The sequence below is a fragment of the Kogia breviceps genome, chromosome 5, assembly GCF_026419965.1.
Source record: "Kogia breviceps isolate mKogBre1 chromosome 5, mKogBre1 haplotype 1, whole genome shotgun sequence".
In the NCBI taxonomy this organism is placed as follows: domain Eukaryota; kingdom Metazoa; phylum Chordata; class Mammalia; order Artiodactyla; family Physeteridae; genus Kogia; species Kogia breviceps.
In genome coordinates, this window is record NC_081314.1 from 35296783 (window position 1) to 35323388 (window position 26606).

Here is a 26606-nt window from a genome sequence, read left to right on the forward strand (position 1 = left end):
GAACTCTTGAGATGGATGCAAATTGTGAAAAAAAATGTATTTTTGTGGAAATTGTAGTTCTAGGAAAAATGGAAAAGCAAATGCTTTTAAATAAGAGAAGCTCAGCCAACCTGACCTGTGTCCTTCAGGACACCCTTTTGACCAAAGAGGTCTGAAGTGAGACATTTTACGGGCAAAATCTGGGGAAATCCACGCAGCTTCTCAAATAAGAGTTTCTTCCTGGACTTAGGAACATATTTGGTGGGCAGAAAAAAGCATTTGTTTTTGTTGCCATTGTTTTCAACTTTCATTTACCAAAGTTGCAGAAAGAAATGGCTTTGGCCTTGGATTAACTTTAGAAGAAGGGTGAGCAAGGAAGAGACAGTGACAATGACTCCAGAAGACTGATTTATCTGGACATGTATAAATGCCTGATTTCCTATTATGTCAAAATTTCTTCCCATGGCATAAATAAAATTGTGTTTATGTTTCCCGATTGACCATGGTATAGATGAGTTGTGTTAGCAAGAAAGAGTGCCAATCCCAACAGTTTAGGGTTTAGAGAAAACTTCCACAAACAGGTGCTGAGACCACCGTATCCCCCATGTTCATTCAGTAATTCTTGGAAGTATTCTGGCCAGAGGGTTTTTTCCCAGGGTGATGCTTGGAGGAAAAGACAAGTGATTCATAAATGCACCGAGGAGAGCCTGCTGGTCCTTTACCCAGTGGATGTTAGTGTGAGGCTCTCTGGGCCATGTGGTGTGCTAAAGGCTATATATGAATATTCTCACTGATGCCTTACAAAGACCTACAAGGGAATTGCAGTTATCAAGGGCATCTTATACATGAGGAGACTGAGATCGTGAAACTTAGAGCAGCTCAACTGTGTAGGAAGGGCAAAAGCACTTGTACTCCAGAGACCACACTTATAACTCCTTAATCCCAATGGGAGTGGACAATGGAAAACAATCCTATTACGTGACTTCATCGTGGCTAACCTTGCATAGAACACAGGTAAGACTAAATAGATATTAAGCTCATGAATAAAAAAAAAGTTGTCAATTTCTGTAGTCATTAATTCATTTAATTTCACTCAGAGTTTATCGCAGGACCATGTTTTAGATACTATTATTAGCATCATTCTATCTGAGGGTCTACCCTAGTTAGATTCTTTCAATACCAGGTCCAATAAATTAGTGCTGATTTACTAAACAAAGTGTTTGATTATATCCCAAAATATGAAGCCTTCAGACATCAGGGAGTATCTTTGGGCACAAGTCAGTTCTGGCACAGAGAGACCTGTAGGTACAGTTCAGGGTTATGTTTTTTACTCTCTGTTCAAATGGAAGTCTGCTCAAAGGTCTTAAGAAATACAGAAACATAAACATGCTTGCATTTTTACGAGATCACTTGGGCAGGAACAAACAACGTGCATGGGAGGAGAAGAGCAAGAGTGGGTAAGCAGCAGAAGGTTCTATTATTATTATTATTTTGAGGTACACGGGCCTCTCACTGTTGTGGCCTCTCCCGTTGCAGAGCACAGGCTCCGGACGCGCAGGCTCAGTGGCCATGGCTCATGGGCCCAGGCGCTCCGCAGCATGTGGGATCTTCCCGGACCGGGGCACGAACCCATGTCCCCTGCATCGGCAGGCGGACTCTCAACCACTGCGCCACCAGGAAAGCCCGGTTCTATTATTATTGTGAGGGTTCATGAAGAGATGGCCACACCTAAGAACTGCATGATGATGGTGAAAGCAGAGAGAAAAGAGTGCACTTGTGTGATTAATATGTAAGTTGGAAATGTCAAGCATTCATGGTGAATTTTGAGGGTAGGTCGCAAAGATGCTCGGACGGCTTCTGCTTGTAAACGCGTGATTAGAGGTTCCATTTCCTAGAACTGCTGATATTCAAAGAGGCCCAGATGTCTGGGGGAAGAGCGTGGGCTGGTTTGGGACATGTTGAGTTTGAGGAGTCTTTAAAACATCTAAATAAAACATGCACTCTGCAGTTAGCTATATGGTCTGGAGATTAGAGATGAAGTCTGGGCCGTAGCTAAATTGGGGAGTTATCAGCAACAGATGGTAACTGAAGCTGTTGGGAAATGCCATTTGAAAGGCAAATAAAAGATTTTTTCCTGTTTAACCACTGAAACACAATCCTTAATCAGCTGCAACATTTGAATGAATGAACTAAGCCTCCAACTGACAGTGTATGCAATAACAGATTTTCAAATTCTTCATTGAGCTAGAGTATACTTCATCACTCAGCTTTTTTTTTTAAAGTCTTTTCTTAAAGTGCTTAAAATCTTCAAGTTTCAGCATAGATAGAATCATTCCCTTTTCATCCTCATGCCAAACTGAGTTAACTAGAAGGAAAGTGATAGAGACAGAGTAAAAGGAAAAAATAGGTGATTAAATCCCACTAAGGAATCATAAGTAAAGAAAAGCGTATGGGAGACCCCTGTAAGTTAATAATCACTCAAGAAAGTAGGTTTGCTTAGCCACAAACCAAGCAGGCTTGCTTAGCAAAAAAACCGTGCAACAGAAGCATGAGACATGCCCCAAAACAATAAAACAATGATGGAATGAGACCCACATCCTGCACAGTGAGGTAAGTTAATGATTCCTAGGACATACTCCTTTGCGTGCACTAAAAACAAAATATAAGGAAAGGTTGACATTATAGTGAAACCCTGAGATGATTTACCATATTTTAGTATATGTTAGTATAGTATAGTATGTTTAGTATATGCCTTCTTGCTCATTTCCATTTCTCCATGACAGTCCCCGTTTGACCATGTAAGGACAAGAAAACTCCACCACCTGACATGAAGGAGGAGCTGATGATGGAAGCGCAACATCTACTCAGCAATGAGGAAGAAGGTGGTCTTCTCCCCCTCCCCATTTTTCCTTTGAGTATAAAACTGTAGCCCACTAAGTTCTCAGGGCAGCACCCTTTTGCCGGCCCACTTGTAAACCTCACAGCATCCTATTTTAATAAATCACTTCGCCTCTCACTGAATTCTTTCTGCACTGAGCCATAAAGAACCGGAGCTTCTCAGAGCCCCAGAAATGCACTTCTGCAGTTTCAGCAGGATACATTTCTCTCTGTTATATGAAGTATCATACCTCAGCATTTGGTCTCTAGAAACTAGATTTATAAGGATAAAAGTTTTATCTGCAGAGCAGTAAAATGAGGATTGATAAAGTCTGACTACTGAAAGCTACAATGAGGTAGCCTCCAAACCTGGCAGAACCTGGTCCTTCTCTCTGAGTTAAAATTATAGTGGATGGAATTAGCCATTTACGGGAACCTTATTAAAGCGTAGGTCAAAAGCAAGAAGGCAGGATGGGAGTCCTAATCAAAGGCTGACTAAATGTAGAAGACTGTGCTTAATGAATATTATTAACATATTTGAAGTAAGGCTATGTTAGTTGAATAGGTTTCATCCTGGCTTCTAGAAAAGGGGACTTTAAAGACTAACTTCATATAGATTTTTTTCTCTCTCTCACTGATATATAAGGAAAAAAAACTAATCTTGCTTTCAAATATGCCATCTGCCTCTATTATGATCAAAGGAGAAGGGGTCTGTTCTGTGATCATTTTTATTTATTAAAATGTAATAAAAATTTTATAAATGTCATACTTAAAAATGTCTCAATAATTATAACTTTGTTGCACTCTCTAGTTTCTACATGTGAAGAAACAAACTAAAAGCTGAAACATAGTGAGATTACTAAAACCATTTTTTCAACATGTTCAAATGTTAATGTTGAATTTTTAAACTGACTTTTAATTTCCATAGTTTGGGGCAGGAAGTCAAAACAGGAACTGCATTTGACATGTGTTTTTCCTATAGTATTTGTGATTAGCACTAAAAAAGAGTGAAAAAGAAAGTTTTCTCTAAATAAGGGTAATTGAAATTTTGACTTGGCAAATATTGTGAAATTTCTAGGCCACTGGATTTTCTGTGGTATTATCTGAATCTCTAAATTGTTTGAACTTCCAAGGTGAAAGTAAGTTAACAAAATTAATAAACTCTACATTTTCATGACAAGCTGGAACATTTTGGATCCAGTCCTAAATATAGAAGTAGTCTAAGTGGTGCTTGTTAATATCACTGCTTCTACTGCTTAAACTAGCAAGTGATTTTCCCCCTTGGGCATATATTAACAATTTACTTTTTGCAGACAAGTGCACAGATATGATTAGGTTTTGCAAATTGCTCTTTATTCTGTTACTGGTAAGTAATTTTTATATTACTACAGTGTAAACAGATGCTATTTTCCACTACATATTCAGCTGTAAGGAACTAATTTAATGTGTGAAAACAAAAGAACTTCAAGAATGATTCAGTGATTCAAGCTGCATGGAAACCAAGAGAAACATCAAGCATGGAGTTTGCAAAATTATTCCAAAATTCAGTTTTCCATGAGGAATGTTTGGAGCCCCTGTTCCTTGAGGTTGTTTATTCAAAGAAGTGTTTTCACCTTTGCAGGGTGAGTCCTGCAAACAAACTTCAAAGGGATGAGCTCCTCTGCTGACTATGCTCCCATTTCCTAAAACTTGCACTATGAATGTGATGCCTTTGGGTTAAATATTAGATTTATTGATGTGCTTATTTATCTGTTCATTTAAATATTTATGTCTTCAACATGTTTATGCTGTGGGGTATTCCAATATATAGATAAGCACTGCAGAAGAGGAGCAAGAAAAGGAGATGAAGATGTGGCCGTGGAAATAGGACAAAAACCTAAAGAATCTGGTATTGTGAAAGCTAAGAGAGATAAGAGCTTCTGGAAGGGAACGGTTATCACTATTGCCTGTTGCTGTCACATCAGGGAAAAGGAGAGAATAGAAGTGTCCATTGGATTTTGCAACATGTGTATTGTTGGTGATTATGATATAGGACAGGATAATTTAATGCTTAATTAATTGAAACAATGGATTTTGGAAAGGTCTGGAATAAAGGATGGATCCGAATGCTTGGTCATGGAGTTGCCAATTCAGGTGGCCTCCAAACACAAACTTCAAACTCCTGACACTGTCATTCTGAACTGGGCACTATTATCTTATTTAATTCTACTAACATATGTTTCCTTATTTTAAGTGGATATCTGGAAGCAGACCTGCATTTTGATTCTATCAGAGACTTCCTATCCAATGTAAAGAAGAAAGGGCATGTGAGCAGATAGTCATAATTAATTAAGCCTGCAAAAATTTTTTTAGCTAATATTTGCCTAAATGAAGCACCAACATGCTCTGAAAATCTATAGTTCCTTGATTTTAAGAGACACAAGAATGTAACTTGTCTCTCTTTCATCTTCTTTAAGTATTTCTTTGGATAGCCTGGAGTAAAGAAACATCTAGGCGATGTGCTGAGCCACAGATCTGAACAGACCCAAGTCACCATTTCCATATAATTCCTTATCAATTCTTACTAGATCACTGTTTCCCTGGTATGGTTGGTACACCCAGTCTTCCCAAATCCTCTACCTGAAACCAAAAGTAGAACCAAGACTCACGGGTTTTCTCATCAAAGTCATGTAATGTCTTCTTACCACGGTGCAACAGAATTTTAGTTTCTGATATCCTATTTAACTTTGACAGAATACATCAAAAGACCTCGCTCTTTCCTAAAGAGACCTGCAAATGATTGATGAAACTCCCCACGATTTTAATATCATGCACTTCAAAAATAAGTACTACTTTTTTCCCCAAGAACCCTTCTAATCGACAGCCTTTTATGTTTCTTCATTTTTCCTCGCTGCCCTTTCTCATCACACACTTAGAAACCTTAAAAATTAAAATAATTTACTCATGCCTTAAAAAAAAACTCTTTCCAGGAAACACAGCAAGATAATCTTGTGAGTCTTTTTTCAGTCTTACCTGAATTTCATCTATCGATTTTAAGTCCCTTTTGTAAACATTCATTCATTTTTCATTAACTTCAAGTGAAGAAGATAAGAAACATTAGCTGGAAATGGGTGCGTAAATGCAAAAAATCCGTAAATCATTGTATAAAACTTAATACAACCCAGAAGATCATTATCCCAAGTCTATGAGCTAAACATTAGGCATACGTCTTGTTCTAAGTAAAATGGAATGAAACTAAGTTTGCATTTAAATTTTGGCTTACCACTCATGGACTGTGTGACCTTAAGTAAGTGACTATTCTCCAAACCTTAGCTTCTTCATTTGCAAAATTATTATAGAAAAGGCTAATTTTTACTTCGTGAGAATCAAATTAAAAAAGTAAAATTTCAGTGCCTTGAACAAAGACTAAATTTGAGCGAGACATTCTGCAATCTCCATTCCTGTCTTTCATCTACTCACTCTTTATCACACTGTAACCCTTTTGTGGAAGGGTTAGCTTTTTCCTCTATGCAATCTTCAGACTCATCCCCTTTTGGGAACCTCCACTAACGGCCCCCAATCAGCTATGCTAATGGGAGGAGGATATATCAATAGTCTTAGCAATGTAGAAAAAGAGATGTTAAGAATGTTTTCATAATAACTTACAAGGGTTATGCTATTATGATAGCATAAACCCTCAGCATGAGCACACAAAGTTTGTTTCATGGGCATTTCATTCTAAGGAACTTGAGAAATCTAAGTGCCCCCCCAGAGCCCAGGGGATGCAATATCTGAAGTTGTCCTTTCCTGCTGTAGTTACACCTAAGGGAAAACAGGATGGCAGGAGTTGACCAGGTGACCAGATGACCAGCTCTGACAGAAGTGCAGGGAGAAGAGCTTTCCAGGGTGTTAAAGACTGAGAACACAGGAAAAGAGGAAATGAAGAAGATATTGGGAAGGAAGGAGTTCCTGAGTCTCATCCAAAGGGACCAACTTATAACTTTATGGATTGATAGATACTTAGATAGGAGAGGTAAGTAAATTTGTGAGCATGCATAGCCAACTAGTCTATGATTTCCCTACTGGCAAGGAGCTAGATCTTCCAAACCTAATATCATCGGCATAGCTGTGCTCTTAAAAGTGCTTACAAAGAAATCTTTCCTACTTGCAGGTAACGGAGAATAAAGAGGAGCTGCTGGGTTACAAGCTAGGACTGGAAGTACATGGGAAAATGATCCTCAGCTTCTTGGTCTTCCTCCCCAAGATACTGGTGGATCTCTCTTCAGATGGGACTTGAGGACTTTCTTTGGGAGCCTCAAGAGGAAGGGATGGAGAAAGGGACATTGTAAGAGGTACCTTTCCGTTGAAAACCTTAACTGCCACGGGCATAGTATATTTTAAGGAAACGGGGAACAAGATATGTAGTGTTTCAGAAACGTCCTTTTTCTTCCTCAAATATTCTAGGTCTTGTTAAGTTACATAAAAAGACACAATTCAGATTTACTTTTTCTTTAGAGTTTTGGTGGGAAAATAAACGATGGTTTTGGGGGGGATTTTTGTTTAATCAAACGTTGGCTTGACTAACATCACAGTTAGTTTCAACCCCTACTCTCTCATTTTCTTTGTAATTCAGATGCAGGTCATTTCCCCAAGACCTTTCAAGAAACAGGAAACAAAATTAGCCTGCAAACTGCCAAAAGATGTATCTTCCCTTTTGTGGTGGCTGCAGGGAAGCACTATACTTAATGACATGTGTGGATTCTGTGGTCAGAAGACCTGGTTCAATCCTAGCCCCACTCCTTGAAGGTACAGGAAGCTTATACAGCCAGAGCTTAAGCTTCTCAGTAGCAAAGTCAAGGTAACAATCCTTGATTGTTCATTCATTCTTGCATTGAATGTTGTGAGAATCCGTACCATGGACTCAACTCTGGGCTAGATCTAGGGCTAGAGGTGAAAAAAACAGACTCAGTCCCTGTCCTTGGTGAGCTTGGCATCATAAGGATTAAAGGAGACTGAATTTAAAAAACATCACATTCTCAATACATGATCATTATATCTGTTACTTCTCAGGACACTGTAATTACTATGACACACAGATCGACCTTGGTGCAGGTAATGAGGCTTTTAGGGGATATCTAGATTTCCAGTTTTTTTTAAAAATCAGCAAAAAAGAGCAACCTGCTCTCAGATGAAGTGTTTCTCCCATGCTGGATTGCTGTTTGAATAACCAAAGTGGATTTGCATGCACATATGTATGAATCATACAAACTTGTTAGCATTTGGCCATTGTGACCTATAAAGCCAGCAATTTCATATGCCCATCCTAATATGTCATCAGTGGGAAGGTGGGCGTGAAAAGATTTAAGTGGGAAGGAGAACACAGAGTGGTGAATTTTGTACATGTTGCAAAAATTTCAGTCTATTCAACATCGCATTTAACTAAATATAGATTTCTGATAATTAGATTTTAAGATATTCTTAAAAATGGAACATTTTGGCTTCCTTCTGGCTATAGCTCTGATATAAATTCTCCAAGCCTAATGAAAAATGCTTTAAAAATTAAATCATCCATATCCCATATCTGAAACGTAGGCAGCAATTGTACAAAAGTTTCTGTCAGTGGTCCATAGTACAATATTCTGAGTAAATATTCCAAATAAAAACACTTTCAACAACTTCCAGGATCATTTTCTTCTTTAGATTTCTGTTTATCCTTCACCAATTCATTCTAGCACATACTGAGTTCATTCAGTGCTTATTGAACACCTAAGATGGCCAGAAATTATTCTAGGTACTATGTATTCAAAAGCACACTTAAGGTAGTAAATCAGAGCATTTTACAGGGACAGATAGCCTATACAATTCATTATCTGGCACTCCAAAATATCCCTAACCTCTGACTTCTGAGAGTTTTTGCAGCTGGCCGCTACAGGTCCAGAAATTTGAGGGTTAAAGATCTTGTGACTCAAACCCAGAGCCTGTATTCTGTGAAGATGGATGTAATCACTGGCATAAACTGGCCAGTTATGCATAAAGCTAGTGACAAACAAGGCCACAAGCCATCACACTGAAATTACTGATGAACTACCAAACCTACAGTGAGTGAGAACAGGTAGCCCTCGCCCAGGACACTGCAGCTCTAAATCTTTCCAATGGACTAAGAAATAAGCACTTCCCCATTTCACATGAGTGGAGGAAGTCACTTCATCATTGGCCTGCCACATGAATTGCTGACACAAGAAACTTTTCCCCACTTAGAAAACCATTAAGTACCAGGCGATTGCTTGCCAGTTGGAAAATGCCTATTTTTTTTCACCCATGCTGTCTTGTATTTGAAAATAAGGCTGCAGTACATTTTGGTGCACTAATCTTTTAAACTGTAGTTTGTTCCACTAATCCTCTAGCAGTAGATGTTTCATGAATCTGTCAATGGTATACACATTTATTTATAAATATAGATGTGCCTCTATTATGCATCTCTATGACTCAAAATGCCAACTGTCTGATACCTGAACAGCAATTCACTGGATACGATTTTCTAAAAATCTTAGGTCAAACCTGCATTTATTACACAAGATCTTGTGGTTTAGCATTAGAAAGTGAGAGAAAAGCCAGAATCAACCTGTCAGTTACTGAGTCAAGCTACAAACTGCTCCCAGAATTAATTGAGATCATCTATCTATATTTTCAAAAACAACATAATGACTATGCATGTTCAAAGCTTCACTGGAAGAAAGAACTGACCAAAAGGATAGAATATACATTGACAGGGCCTAATCAACATCAATTATCTAATTGAGGAAGAATGATCAAAGTATTAGACACCTAGCAAGCCTTGCCTCAGACACATACCTTGTGATTTTGAAAAGGTACTGAGTATGAAAAACATTACTCCCTTTATGCCAATATCAGATATAAGAAGGAAAAAGATTAACTCTAAATATTTACTGTTAATCTGCTGCTTTGCTTATAATACTCCCTTTAATCCTCAGACATCTTATATTGTAGTGTTAGCATCTTTACGGGAGAGGTGAGAATCTGACATTCATAGATGTTAAAAAAAAATGGAGCTGGAGGAAACAGGCTCCCTGACTTCAGACTATACTACAAAGCTACAGTAATCAAGACAGTATGGTACTGGCACAAAAACAGAAATATAGACCTTTGGAACAGTATAGAAAGCCCAGAGATAAACCCACACACATATGGTCATCTTATCTTTGATAAAGGAGGGAAGGATATACAGTGGAGAAAAGACAGCCTCTTCAATAAGTGGTGCTGGGAAAACTGGACAGCTACATGTAAAAGAATGAAATTAGAACACTCCCTAACACCATACACAAAAATAAACTCAGAATGGGTTAAAGACCTACATGTAAGGCCAGACACTATCAAACTCTTAGAAGAAAACATAGGCAGAACACTCTATGACATAAATCACAGCAAGATCCTTTTTGACCCAATTCCTAGAGAAATGGAAATAAAAACAAAAATAAACAAATGGGACCTACTGAAACTTCAAGCTTTTGCACAGCAAAGGATACCATAAACAAGACCAAAAGACAACCCTCAGAATGGGAGAAAATATTTTCCAATGAAGCAACTGACAAAGGATTAATATCCAAAATTTATAAGCAACTCAGGCAGCTCAATAACAAAAAGACAAACAACCCAATCCAAAAATGGGCAGAAGAACTAAATAGACACTTCTCCAAAGAAGATATACAGATTGCCAACAAACACATGAAAGAATGCTCAACATCATTAATCATTAGGGAAAGGCAAATCAAAACTACAATGAGATATCATCTCACACCGGTCAGAATGGTCATCATCAAAAACTCTAGAAACAATAAATGCTGGAGAGGGTGTGGAGAAAAGGGAACACTTGCACTGCTGGTGGGAATGTAAATTGATACAGCCATTATGGAGAACAGTATGGAGGTCCTTAAAAAAACTACAAATAGAACTACCGTATGACCCCACAATCCCACTACTGGGCATATACCCTGAGAAAACCATAATTCAAAAAGAGTCATGTACCAAAATGTTCATTGCAGCTCTATTTACAACAGCCAGGACATGGGAGCAACCTAAGTGTCCATTGACAGATGAATGGATAAAGAAGATGTGGCACAAATATACAATGGAATATTACTCAGCCATAAAAAGAAATGAAACTGAGTTATTTGTAATGAGGTGGATAGACCTGGAGTCTGTCATACAGAGTGAAGTAAGTCAGAAGGAGAAAAACAAATACCGTATGCTAACACATATATATGGAATCTAAGAAAAAAAATGTCATGAAGAGACTAGGGGTAGGACGGGAATAAAACACAGGCCTACTAGAGCATGGACTTGAGGATATGGGGAGGGGGAAGGGTAAGCTGTGACGAAGTGAGAGAGTGGCATGGACATATATACACTACCAAACATAGGGTGGATAGCTAGTGGGAAGCAGCCACATGGCACAGGGAGATCAGCTAGGTAGTTTGTGACCACCTAGAGGGGTGGGATAGGGAGGGTGGGAGGGAGGGAGACACAAGAGGGAAGAGATATGGGAACATATGTATAAGTATAACTGATTCACTTTGTCATAAAGCAGAAACTAACACGCCATTGTAAAACAGTTTTACTCCAATAAAGATGTTAAAAAAACAACAACAACAAAAAACTTGCACAGAATTATACAACAAATAAGCACTGAGATAGGATTAGCAGGATCCAAGTCCCTTAGACTTTCCATTCACAAAGTTGGAGCAGATAGTAACCTGGAAAATAACTCCTTGGTCATCTGAACTTCCACGGTGGGCCAGGTGCAAAACTGACACTTGGTTCTTGGCAATTTCTCAAGAGACTATCCAAAGACTTGAACAGATTGCTCCATCAACACCCAAAGATGTTTACATCAGCAGCTGCAATATAATCCTCCCTCCATTCTCCAACTAAAGGTGGTTCAGCTCTGTCACAGAGAAGCTGGAACTAGACTCATCTTTTCTCAGCAGCAATCCCTCACGTGTTGACCAGAGAGAGAGCTGGGGTCCAGCTTTACACATGCCACTCAGTCCAATAAGCACAGCTGTGCTGAGGAGACCTCTTTCTCTAAATTCTCTTGCCAAGCTGAATTTTATGATCTTCACTGGCAGAGGATCAAATGCAAACTCCTAACTTACAGCCAAGTTATTTTACAGCAGCTGTTGGAAGAACTAATTTAGAATGCAAATCTGGTCCTTAATCTACGGGAAAACTGTTGCAGTGATGGATGGCTTTTGAAGCAATAGTTCAGGAAAGACACCCCTAATGCCCTCTAGCATTACAGAAGAAGAAATATGTAGCTGCCATTTGTTTTTATTTGCTGTGGAGCAATTGCCCCTCTAGGGAGGACTTGGAAAAAGGGTCCAGGTGTTTAAAATCTGCCTCAACTGTCTTTTCCACATAAGTAAAATCGAGATCAGAAGAAAGACATGGAGACTATGTTTCAGATAATGTCTCCTTAGGATATAAGACTCCAAGACTTTAGGCTAAATCATCTATAGGATAAGGCAACTGGATGTAACAAGAGAGTGAAAAATCTGTAGCCATCACTGATCCTGCCTATAGAATCCTGTTACTCGAGGTATCAATTAAAGTTGATACAGTCTTTTTTCTTTTTATTCATTTACTTGCCAGCTAATGGTGACCTTCTAGAACACCGAATACATGATGCGTTCTCGGAACCATTCCACAGCTTTGATCCTCATGCCTTTAGTCCAACGAAATCTTAGAAAATACTCAGTCCTGGTTATGAGGAAGTTTCTTACTTTTTCCACTGAGTGACTGAAGAAACCTGAGCCTGGACAATATCTATGAAGATTTCATCTGATGGCAGCTGTCAGAGTAAATGCAATAGAATAATGTACATTTCTACCTGTTCCTGTTTTGTTAAGCATGGAGAATGATGGCTGTGGAACTTCCAATCACTTCAAAGAACTATTAGAATAAGAGTAATAGGAAATGGCTCTGAGGAGTAGAAAATTAGAAAAGGAAAGGTATATATCCACGTTGGGGTTTTCTGCGATTGGTCTTTCAGTTTGGCTTTGTATGTAACGGAGAAACACTTGTCATCTAAGTAATTGAACTTTGACTAGGAGACCAGAAACTCTCGCAACCCATGATGTGCTTCTAACTAGACACTCTCTCATGTGCTTTCTGTTCCACACGAGTCAACAAACACAAAGGAAAAAAGGTGGTGCTACTCATGCCTATTTGTGGTTCTGCTTTTCCCTGACCCCATCCCATTACTGTTACCCCAAGTTTACTCAGATACACAGCCGTCTGTATTACTGATCTACCTGAGTCTGTGGTAGAGAAAGTAGGGCTTAAATTGGGATCAGGAAAGTAGCCTGGATTCTCCACAGTCACGACAGGGAGCAAGCGTAAGCTGGATCAACTATGGTGACAAATATACCCCTCTGTTCTCCAAGGGCACTGCCAAAGCCACTGATTATCCTAAATTTTCCTGTGACCCAAAAGTGACACCTTACCTAGAAATCCAGTGCATTTTCATTTTACTATTGCCCTAGTTGACACGTGGGAGTTTGCATAATTGGTTATTCATCTTATTTGCTTTTGCAGCACATGATGGAGGACCCCAACAATGTGTTTGGTGTCAAGATACCACGAAAAGCCTGGATCCAGTGTGAAACTACCTAATGCCCACGGACAGACCAAATACTGTGATGTCAGAAAATGAAGTAAGCTCACAAGAGGAAACCTATTCATTCATCAAGGATGAACCAGGGCAAAGGTATCCTCTTGCATCTTTTCTAAGAATGTCTCCATTTCTTATCATGGGATGTGGCTTTTTATGATTTGAGGAGGAAAGACAAATTGGGAGAGGGCTGAGACGTTACCAAGCCTGGGTGAAATAAAGTTTGGATATATATATAACTGGTAAGCATCATGATATTCATTTAGTCTTTAATTTATGCACCCAATAAATACATATTAAGCACAATAGATCAAGTACTGCTCTAAGTAAGTGCCTAGATAAAACAGTGAACCAAACAGGCAAAAATCTTTGCCCCCATAGAGCTTACAGTCTAATTGGCAGTGGACAATAAACATAATAAATTAGTAAATTAGGTAGTATATTACAAGGTAATTAGTTCTTAGGAGAAAAACCACCAGGTAAGGAGAGGCGGAATGACAGGTGTTGAAATCCTAAATATAGTAGTCAGAGTCAGCATCAAGGGATGGTGACATTGGGTCAAGGTTTGAAGAAACACACCACATAGAAATCTGTAGAAAGAGTGTTCCAGGCAGAAGAGCCCATGCAAAGGCCTAGAGGTGGGAGCGAGCCTGGTGTATTTAAGACAGGGTCAGGACAAGGCCGGAATTAGTTTGGGGTGAGTGAAATATTTGCCTCAGGAGAAAAATGTAAGGGGATCTTAAAAGACTCAGTAATCAAGAAGAATGCTATTTTTCAGTAGTTGTGGTGCACGGGCTTAGTTGCTCCGAGGCATGTAGGATCTTCCTGGACCAGGGCTCGAACCGGCGTCCCCTGCATTGGCAGGTGGATTCTTAGCCTCTGCGCCACCAGGGAAGCCCCTGGCCTTTAGTTTTGAACATTTTAGATTGCGGTATCTACTTGCTCATCAAGTGACCACACTTGATACGGGAGTTGATATGGGAGTATGAAGTGGAGGAAGAGATTTCAGCTGGAGATATAAATACGGACATCACCTTAAAATCTATATAGACAACTTACTCTCCTCCTTCACCTCCAGATACTAAAGCCATTATTCTGTGAACTAGAATTGAGAAAGCTTTTATAGAGGATACATGTCTTCATGAGGTAGGACTATGTTAACTTTCATCCTTTTGAGGTTTTCCAGTGGCCTAGGAATTTGTTTAAAAACAGAAGAAACTGGATTCTCTACATGAAAGACCTATGGTCAAATATGTTTCCACGGAGTTTTAATTCTTAGCGTTTTCTCAATTTAAAGATTGGCAACATGTTTCAAGTTAGAAGAAATGACAGGGTCAAAATGTTACTAACAGGATCCCACCAAAATGTGTCACTTCCCAAAATCTGCATCACATTTTCTACCAACAAGTAAAGTCTTAACAGAAGTACAATGTAAGTAAACATCTCTACAGGGGAAAAACTGGAGAGAGAGAGAGAGAGAGAGAGAGAGAGAGAGAGAGAGAGAGAGAAACTCTTCCCTGAAATATTTATTTAAAATAAAGATCAGTCATTTCAAATCAGTCTGCAATAAATGGTAATACATTTTCTAGACAATCTGAGTGTTTTTTTAGTATACAAACTTGGCCACTTATGTTGGGTTGATTTGCAAAGTTAGGCATTAGGTCATATACTGTGGCTACTGTTTAAAAGTATAAAAATCATATGGCTGGCTAAGATGACAATTTTCTTGTGGCAAACTATTTGACTAGACTCTCTGGGCCAAGAAGAGATGAACTATAGTATTTTGACTCTTCATGAAAATATCCAGTCTGCTGACTGCCAATAAGGAGAAGCAAGAGTGGGTGCAGCAAAATATTATGTTAATTGTTAAACCTGCATAATGACAAAGCACCCCTTGACAAAACTGATCGGCTCCCATCCTGGGAAGATTTGAGACCACAGATATAGCAGAGAACCAGTTTGAGCTTTTGGCTCAGATTTTCAAAACCAAATCCCATTCAGCATTGTGTGGTTTCTATGTTTCTACATGGGTTGCTGTCTTTAATTGATGCCATTTGCCCTTGTTTTGTTTCACAGATTAAAGTAAGAACCAATAATGTCTAAATGCCGGCATCAAATGAAAACAGCAGTCTCTCTTTGTTGTCTTATTTCACTCAGAAATAGAAATTTATACTATCTCGTAATAAACTATAATGGAGTAACATGTAAAAAAGAAATATATATATGTGTAACTGAATCACTTTGCTGTACACCTGAAACTAACACAACATTGTAAATCAACTATATTTCAATAAAAATTTAAAAGAAAAACAAATGATTCCCAACAAAAAATAAAATAATACGTTAAAAAATAGAAATATATCATTATCCTAGGAAGTCCAGCCATAGAAGAAATTTTAGTTTTTACTAATTCAACCTTTTGATAAAGAGGCATGATTTCTAATTAAATCCATATTATTCTGTACTTCCATATTCTATTCAGTTTTCTTTATAATTGTGTACTCTAAAAGTTAAATATCTTTTATGCTTTTCTAAATTACTGTTCTGGATTTTATAAAGTAATAAAAATACAACAAAATACAAGAAATAGAAAGAGTGTCTTTGTGGAATACACAAAGGATATATTAAATGTTTATTTAATCAGATATTTATTTTCAATACTTTATGAAATCAATAAATATTTTACCATGGAAACATTGCCCTAGTACTACTCTGAAAATGCTACTGTTTTAAGAAATATGAGTTGGAATAGAGAAATAAAAATTCCTTTTACTGCATATAACAAATATTACAATAGAGAACAGACTTGTGGTTGCCAAGGGGGAGAGGGGTTGAGGAGGGATGGACTGGGAATTAGGACTAGCAGATGCAAGTGATTACATACAGAATGGATAAACAAGGTCCTACTGTACAGCACAGGGAACTATATTCCATATCCTGAGATAAACCATAATGTAAAAGAATATTTAAACACACATATATATAATATATATATATACATGAATAACTGAAGCACTTTGCTGTAAGCACAAATTAACAGAACAGTGTAAATCAACTATACTTTACTAAAAGAATATATATTTCAGACACAGCTAAGAGTAATGGTGACTCTGAGCAACTGATTTAAAAACATTTACTTCTCAATGTCTTTTTAAACCACGAAGATAGCTAGTTAGTGTTACTTAAAATAAATTGAAAATTAAAGATAAATATTCTCTAGCCCAAGCCAAAACATAAAACAAAAAACTCTAACTTAGGAAATCATTGCAAATCAACAAAATTAGACTTGCAAACATTCTAGTAAAACATGTGCTAAACTATTCTTTTACAGCAGCACTGAATATTCATTGAATTATCATTCATATGATTTTAATTTCTACCATAACTGCATTAAGAACGGGAAAACGTTAATACGAAAATAAGGAAACAATAGATCATAAACTACTCTTTGGAATGAAGGAGGCAAAAGCACGATACTAAGAACAATATAGTAAAAATTATCAACCAGACTTTGAGCACTATTTTGGGAGCATCTTTTATATGATGGAGCAGATTGAGTCAAAGATAGGCATGACAACTCAGTGAGACCCAAATGTAAACGATAAAACCATGGACAAAAGCCTCGAAGGAAAACGCTTTTCCCTGGGAGGGATGATTTGTACTGACCTCCAGGTGTAATATTATGTGCACTGATGAGCTGATCAACAGAACAGAACTTCTAGCCAGCTGTAATCAAGAGTGATTGATGGCTGGGACAAAAAAGTTGATTACCATGACAAGTTTGCTGATGCAGAGAAAATAAGCCTCTGCTTGGGAAATGGATAAAACCTGCTCAAAGACTACCTCCTGAAACCTTACTATATAGGAATCTAAGAGAAGGCTTAAAGTTGTATGAACGGACCTGATATCCCAATAAACCTGATATGAATAAATTTGCCATGCATCCCTCTTCAGATACTTCTAGGTACAGAATTTAAAAGCACATGTAGGCCCAATAAAAAGTAAACCACATACTCTCAATGTTACGTGTGTGATTCTTTATCTCTCCGCCTCTCAAAGTATGCCTGTGAATCACACGTGGACACAGAAAATTAAACTTTCACAACCCTCCACAGCTCCCTCCGCACAAGGAATGGGTTCCCCAAAGGATTGCAACCTTTACCACTTTCAGATTCAATTTACATCAAAACATAGATTTGGAGGGAGACAACGGATCCCACAGGCAGTGTTTTGCATTGAAAATGAGGTTTGGCAGGCTTGAAAAATGTGAATCCGGGCCAGGATGCAGGGTGTAAGTACAGTGTTCTAAAATAGTAGATTATAATAGTAGATTATGCAGAGATCCATAGACTATGAATAAATGTACCCCTTTTTCAAGTTCTGGTTTTAACGTCATACTCTAGTAATGCAACCCAAATGTGGTGTGCAGTTTACAGCATGCCTGGTACAATGTCATTCTCCTTAAATCCATGATAAAACCAAACAGCCACTCCTCAACGAGTCATCCTAAGAAACTTAGTGGGAAGAAGGTAAAGTGAATGGGTAGGTTCATTTCACCTATAGAGAGATCTGTGGCCATGGGGATACTCGAGAAAGTATATTTCATCACAATTACTCTAGCTAACTAATACAGAGAATAGGACTCAGCAGAAGAGGTAACAACAAATAGCAACTGTAAAAGGAAAGAAAGGATATAAAGACCGTAAAACCCAAAATGACTTAAGAACAAAGTCATAGGAATTACCTTTCTCTCCAATTCCTTTGCTCCTCTGCCCCTCTACTGTCCTAAATTTCCAGGGCTATGGTGAAACTGGTGATTTATGAAATGCTGAAATAAATTATAGTGAAATGTAATAAAAAGGGCAAGGGGCCTGATAAACAGTGACTACAATGAATGGAAAGGGATGAACAAATTTGATTTTTGAGACTTTCTATTAGTGGTGATGATTAATGCAGTTGCTACTTTTAGTTTCTATAAGCTAATTAGTGCCTATTAATACTTTGAGAAATACATATGGTTGTAGAAAGAGATACAAAACAACTGATGACATTTATATGAGATATGTACGTCAAGCGATTTATGGGCAACTGGGCTACGTCAAGTATTTTATTCCATGGCTAATAAAGACTTCACCAGTCACAAAGTGATGAAGTGGCTGGTGTGCTCCAAAATCTTCAGGGTATAATCATAAAGTTAAAATGGGGGAATTTGGACTATACTGATTTTTTTGCAAATAACCTGAAATTCAGTGGTTGCTACAAGGCAAGCTTTCCAAATCCCAAGAACCAGCTTCTAGGTTGTGCTCAAATCTAATTCCACTTATTCACTTCCTCTTCAAATCATGTGAATTTCCATTGCTCAGGTTTTAGGGAAGTAGTTGCTTAGGATACGAATCCTGCTTTGTAGAGGGATCAGGCACTGGCGAAAAGGCAACCTAAAATTCCATTATTTTTCAAAATGTAGAAGTTATTCTAAACGCTCTTAATGAAGCTGCAACTTAGACCCTCTTAGAGAATCTACCTTCATTTTCTTGTTAAGGCAATAAAAAAAAAAAAAAAAATGTTTCTGGTCTTAAGCACTTCATCCATTTATTTATTCAATATTTATTGAGTGATACCTAAGACTTGTAAATCTTTCCTAACATTAATAGGTTTCTTGTCTCATCTTTGGGGACACGTGGACAATTTTAGTTGATTTAATTGGAATCATACCTCTTGCTCACCACGTTCAACCCTCCCCATCACATTCTGTCCTTTGATGCTTTGCGCATGCTTAACCCTCTTCTCAAACTCTGCATTTAATAGGTGGCATTTGATGAAACAGACTCAGCAGAGATTATCTACTGGCCCCCTGCCCCGCCCCATTCAAAACTTACTACAATAGTGCTGCTTTTGAGGCGTTCTCAATTTTGAAATATGTTTCTAGGTTCCAGTGATCTATACTACTGGCAATCTAGCAAGGAGTTTACTACTGGTATCAACCTTAACTTCTACATTGTGTGTAGAACTTAAGTGACCAGTTATCCTAGCTGAAAACTGTCAGCTGACACCAATGCAAGTCTCGAAATTAATTTCCCTTAGCAAAGGTCACGTGATACGTTAAGTAAAAACACTAAGTTGGGAATTAGGAGCCTGGTTTTCAGTCCTCTTATCTGTTTCAACAGCTTAGAGACCTTGAAAAAGTCAACTCAATATTCTGGCCTTTGGTTTTTCCAAGTGTACAATCTATAAAATGGACAGAATTATTTCGTATACTTCTCTAAGTCCTAACTTACAACAATTCTCTGAGGGGCTCACAGTATTCCATAGAAATACAAATATCTCTTTGATTATTGGAGGATATTGCACACATCTACTTGACATAGCTAAAATCAACTTTCTCTTTCTATACTTTCAAAGTCAAATTTTCCATGTCTAGGAGAATTTAATAGAAAAGTGAATTTTATTAATTTGTTTTTCCTTGTTTATCAAGCAAAGAAGTCCAGAGAAATATGGACCCTTTTATAATGATTTCTCTTTTTTCTCAGTCCCATACCCTTCATTCCATCCACAGATGAAACTCTGGAATATCAAAGTCAATTCAGAGTCCCGAAATGACCCAATATTGAAGTTTTATTTTTAAAAGCCTGCCAAAGAAACACACTGCTTAAACAGATTCCTGTGCTCTTGACTGGCTCATTTTCTCCTGAAATCTCGAACAGCCAGACTCAATATCTCTTGTTTGGTCTTTCTGTTCAAGTTTTGCTTTCTGAGAATTTCTGACAGAGCCTCGGGCTCTATTCAAGAAGTAGAAGCCAGTGAAACTGAGGGATGAAATGGCCCAAACGCACACTCAGAGGACATGCTCCAGACCCAACTCTTCACACAGGGACGAGCTGGCAGCCCAACTCAAGCTCATCAGGTCCCAGATATATCTCCTCTGGCAGGGAAGCTGAATGGCCCTGTCCTAGAACTATTTTTGAAGAAGAAAAAGCACTCAGTGGGAAAGCCATGATGCTCAGGCCAACGCTCTAAATAGCTCTGTGAGTCCTGGAGACATGGAAGGGACACACTCTTATGAAAGAGCTGTTTCAAAGCTGCCTGAAAATTTAATTTATAACTGGGTTTCTCTGAAGATCCTTTGGGACTTAGGAGCAGCAGCAATAGGCTTAAAGAGGTTGAGAGTTTTTAATAAATGCAGCTTTGTCATGGACAAGTGGTTCCTGGCGCTTTTAAAAGGTAAAAGGTAAAGATTTACCAGGAGTGGGCACCTCAAATCTTAACACAAAGATACACTAAGATGCACAAAGATGCTTTCAACTTATAGATCCCTATAAGTACTTTTTTTAAAAAGAGAGATATTTCAAACTTCTGTATTTCTTAAGAAGTAATTTAACATTTGAAGAATGAAATAATTGTAACTTCATTTTTAGCCAACAAAGTAAAAATGATCTTTCTGTTTCATTCACTATAGAATTTATAATCCAATTGTTTACATGTTGTAGTTTATAATACTTACAACGTGGCTGTAAGGAATGGCTAGTCATTTTAAATGAGATGATTGTGGAACCTGTAAGTTCAATGAAGAGCCCAAGGACACACAGCCAATTAAGAGAAGACAAATCTAGACGACAGGATGTCAAACTCCTGATTGGATGTTTTTCCTACCATTGCACTCAGCTTCTCTGGATGCGGTTTTCAGGTTTGGGGTTTGATGTGTATCCCCCATGTGTAGATCTGTATTAATCTTTCTCCTAGGATATGCAATAAAATGCTAAAATTTGAATGAGACAAAAATAATATCTATGAACTTTCCTGGGCGTGTCTCAGATTGAAAACACTGCCAGAAAGAGGCAAGAAATACTTAGCAAAGTGCAATTGAGATCTTCAAAATATAATTTTTAATTTGGGATAAAACATGCAGTTTGAAAACCATAATAGGATAGTAGATGCAACCATCCTTTTTCCTTTAAAAAACTTAAGCACGCTCATAAAGGAAATTTGGAGAATAAAGTAGGAAGTAAAAGAATAGTTCTTCAACTCCAATACAACCACCATTAGTTTTTGTTTTTCTCTCCATCTATGCAGCATTTCCTTTAAATATAAGCCTCCATAAATAATATTGATTTAAATATTTTTAAAATGTGTCTTAAGATATGATGTTAATGAAAGTGTAATTATCTAAGTTTGGTCATTTGGTAGGAAGAAATATTCCTATTAGAATCTTCATCATTATATTGCCACATTTGGTAATGGAAGTTTTGACAGAGATATGAATTAAATTCAGATTTATTGCTTCATTTCACTACATATCTGGTTTCTAAACTGCAGAACAATAATGATTTCTATTTTATAATACCATTGAAAAATGTAAATATCAATTATATTGGTGATGTTCCCAAGGATTCACTTTGGAGGGGTCTGAGATCTGTAATTAATGTTATCTTCTTTCTCTCTTTTTGTTTTTTTTATAAATTTACTTATTTTGTTTATTTATTTTTGTCTGTGTTGGGTCTTTGTTGCTCCGTGAGGGCTTTCTCTAATTGCGGCGAGCCGGGGCTACTCTTCATTGTGGTGTGCGGGCTTCTCATTGCAGTGGCTTCTCTTGTTGCGGAGCGTGGGCTCTAGGCGTGTGGGTTTCAGTAGTTGTGGCACGTGGGCTCAGTAGTTGTGCCTCGCGGACTATAGAGCGCAGGTTCTGTAGCTGTGGCGCATGGGCATAGCTGCTCCACGGCATGTAGGATCTTCCCAGAACCGGGCTCGAACCCGTGTCCCCTGCATTGGCAGGTGGATTCTTAACCACTGCACTACCAAGAAAACCCTAATGTTATCTTCTAATGAGGTTGCTTTTCCTCTGGTTCATAACAATCCCCTGAAGTATGCTTGGCCATCCTGAGTCATAAAGGATTTGTTGTTACTGTATTATAGTGCAGTAGTTTGCACTTATATTTAAATTTTCACCATGTTTATGACTGAACTGTGTGAGTGAACAGGAGTGATGCTGTTTGGGAGGACTCCTCAGTCATTGTGGCGGAGCCTAGCCTGCAGTGACGGTGACCTCCACAGCGGCTCTGACTGCCCTGGGTTAGTTCCATGGGGGAAGGAGCCCTCAGGCTTTCTCTTTGGGACAGATGGACTGGGCAGGAAACACACAGGATGCCATCCATGCCATTGTTGTAGCAGCTGCTGGATCTCCAGATGGACTTGCTGCCCTACCTGGACCAGGTGAAGCAGAAACAGCCTGGAAATGGACACCGACCCTGTGTGGCTAGCCTCTGGCTAGGTGGCCTGGTATAAGTCTCCTACACTCTCTCTACACTTCAGTTTCCACTGTGAAATTAGCAAAAGTTTCCTTCCATCTTTAACATATCATGAAATGTTCTTTGGGGGATATTAACCAGAGTGATGATCAGATACCGCAATTTTATGATCCCTCAGTTTTGGGGTCTGAGATCTTATTTCTCATTCTATAAACACTCATTGAGTAATTAATCATTTTCTACCTCACTTAATAATCTTACACATGTGCTGGCCTTGCTATAAGTTGTCTTTCAAAGGCACACTTACTAACTGGTCCAGGCCAATGGTAATTTATGCTGATTTTAAGATGTTGATAAAATAATTGGACAAATTACAACCTTTCATTCTTTAATTGGAAGATTTCTGCATAACCTCATGTGTGTTTCACATAAATGTCAAAAAGAATTTTTTTTTTTCCAAAGAAAAAGGCTGCACCAGGAGAAGGCAATCTCATTTAAAGTGCATACAATATAATGTGCCACTTAGAAAGATATCCGCAGGGTTAAAAATGGAAAAAGTACTGTACAGGAAACAGGTATGGCATAACACCAAACTACAGACTTTATAATACGAAGGGTTAAAAAAATAAATAAAGCTTAGAGGGAGAGGAAATTGAATTTTCATGATGCAGAGATGAAAAGAACTAGAAGCTATTATTTTCATTGGAAGGAGAAGAAGCTTTGAAATGTAAAAAGGTTCACAAGGCAAAAATACTTTCCTATGTGATAGAGGATTCAACCAAGCCTACAAGTGAATTACAGTGTTACTTTTCCAGATTCTAGGTTTAAGAATGGAAATAGCAAGATAAATTCCAGATTTACCTGGAAAGAGCAAACAGGCAGTTGTATTGGGATTTAAAGCTTTTTGGGAATAAAATGCTCGATATCTATACATCTATATAAATATATATATACATATATATACACATACATATGTATGTATACATATATACACATACATATGTATGTATTTTCTTTTTTTATATATGAATGAATGAATGATAAATCCAATTGATTTTGGCATTCAGTACTAAATATTTCATGAAATTAGTATTTATAGATATGACCAGTCAATAAATAAACAAATCTTATATTTTCAGCACATTAGTTCCCCTTTATTGACATAATAATGCTACGGAGATATTTAAAGTCTCTAAAGGAGTTTCTACTCTTGTATTTCAATTTTGCAATAATTATATTTTGTTTGTAAATCACAGTTAATATGCTGCTATGTCATTTATAAACTCAATAACATTGGGTCTTCCTATTAAATATACCGCAATTTAAAAAACTTGCACTGCATAGTGAATTTATATTCAAGGTTCAAGGCAAGGAAAAATGTCAGGGCACTGAATTCATGTGTCCAGTTTATACAGACCAAAGATTTGGACTGGGTAATTATCTGATAAATTCAGGTGGTCATGAAATTCAGTTCAAATCTAAGTCAAACATCCACATGAGTATCTATGGTAGGCAGGATAATGATGTTTAAGTCCTAATCCCAGGAAATGATGGATATGTTGCATTATGTGGTGTGACAAAGGAGATTAAATTAGCAGCTGAAAGTAGGTAGCTAAACAGCTAAATTTAAAATAGAAAAGTTATTCTGGATTATCCAGGTGGGTCCATGGTGATCACAAAGGTCCTTCAATGTGGAAGAGGGAGGCAAAAGAGAGAGAGAGTAATTCCACATGCAAAGAACTCAACTGGCCTTGTTGTCTTGAGGATGGGAGGGGGTCGCGAGCCAAGAGGGCAGCTTCTAGAAGCTAGAAAAGAAAGGCAAGGGGACTTCCCTGGTGGTCCAGTGGTTAAGACTCCACACTCCCAATGCAGGGGGCCTGGGTTTGATCCCTGGTCAGAGAACTAAGATCCCACATGCCGCAACTAAAGATCCCACGTGCCACAACTAAGATCCAGCACAGCCAAATAAATAAAAAATAAATAAATATTAAAAAAAAAAAAAAAAGGCAAAGAACTGAAATCTCCCCCAGAGCCCCTGAAGGAACATCACCCTGCTAACACCTTGCTTTCAGCCATGTGAGACCCATTTCTGACTTCTCACCTCCAGAACTATAAACTAATAGAGCTATGCTGTCTTAAACCACCAAATCTGTGGTAATCTGTTACAGCAACAATAAAAGATTAACACAGTAACCATCTAATGAGTGGTCAAGCCTGCAATTGTTTAATTATGACCGAGACTGATTCTTGTCCATCCTCCAAATACCTTGGCCTTTCCTTCTAGAGAAACCTGAGAATAAAGTTGTAAGAATGAGAAGCAATTTCTCTAATAAATACACGTTGATTCCTATATCATTTTGAAAATTCATTAGCAAATGAATACAAATACATTTTTATTCTCTTACTAAGAATCATATATGGAAACATAGTGTGTTTCCTAAAGCATACCTGACAGTATTTCTAAAGTTTTTAAATATGACTTTGATATCCATCTAAAGAATCAGTAGAAACATCTGCCAAAAAAAAAAAGACCAATTGTGTCTTGAAGTGGTGAGTTATCCATCACTGGGGATAATCAATCCAAAGACCTAGTCTAGATATAGCAAATGGTTTTATTACATTTAGTGGGAGAGTGGGTTCAATGAGCTTGAAGTCTCTTTCTGGCTTCCAGTTTACAGGAAGTTTTCTTAATATAGAGAAAAACATTAGAAGTGAAATTGTTGGCAGAAGGGTTGATATTTGAAACAGCCCCTATTAGATGTAAGAAGCAGGAAACAGGGCTCCCCAGAGACTTTTGCAACATTATCTGATCAGTACCAAAGTGAAATATCAATACGATTTAAGAAGAAAAGGAATAAAGAAGGACACACTTAACAATTATGGAACTATCTGATTGTTTGCTGAGTATTTAAAAATGATCAAAACTGCAACTGTTGAGTTCAGAACTCTTATTTGCAAGTCAAAAAAACTGTTTTTTTTTTACACCAGCTGGAAGAGGTTATTATATAACATTCATCACTTGAAATATTTTTTAATAAATTAAACTATAGTAATTTTCTTAAAATTCAAATCGGATCAAGGTGCTCAGTATTCACAAACAAACAACAAAACAAAACAAAAAAATAAAAGACAACCCTTCAAATAAAATGCTGTATGTTTAGTGTATTCTTTTTACAGCAGCAAATGCCATTCAGGTGCTATGCAGGCAATCTATTCCTCTTTTTAAGCCAACAGAAGGAATGTTATAAAATTACCTGATGATTATACTAGTAGGTATGAGTTCATAAGACAGTAGCAATCCTTATTCAAATGAAATGCTCTCACTGAAGGAAAAAGCCACTTTATTTATGCCACATCTATTTCCTGTGCCTGATTATCTCATATGAAACCCTTATCATCAGATCAACTAAGGGACACACTTGCCTAGGGTGATTAAATACTGGAAGGCCTAACATTCTCCAGAATCCAGAGCTGTTTGGTCATCTCCATACAGCATATCCATTTAGGGCAAGATAATGGCACCCTGGAAAGGCCACTTTGATCAATAGGGTCCTCTGTTTACCAAGAGTGTCAACAAGATGTTCAATTTTTATTCCTTCCAAACCAACGTTCCTTTTCTTTTCTGTATCTCAGGACCAACTCCATTCCAAAGTAGGTTGGGGACTGCAGGCAGTTTTTTTCATATTGACCACAAGCAAAATTAGTTTCTGTGATGAATCCAGAGTCCACACTGTCCCTTAGAAAAGGTATAAAAGATGAGGATCCCTCTCTGTGAATAACTTGCAAAGTGTCAGGTCTACACTGTCTTGCTCCTGTCATGTTTTCCACTTAACTTTTACTCA

The 26606-nt window shown here is 37.8% G+C and overlaps 1 protein-coding gene across 2 annotated transcripts in view; it reads right to left on the minus strand.

Moving 5' to 3' along the window:
- The window catches only part of ZNF385D (zinc finger protein 385D), a 942431-nt gene that overhangs the window by 103086 nt on the left and 812739 nt on the right, over nt 1-26606 (minus strand). The window lies entirely within an intron of this gene.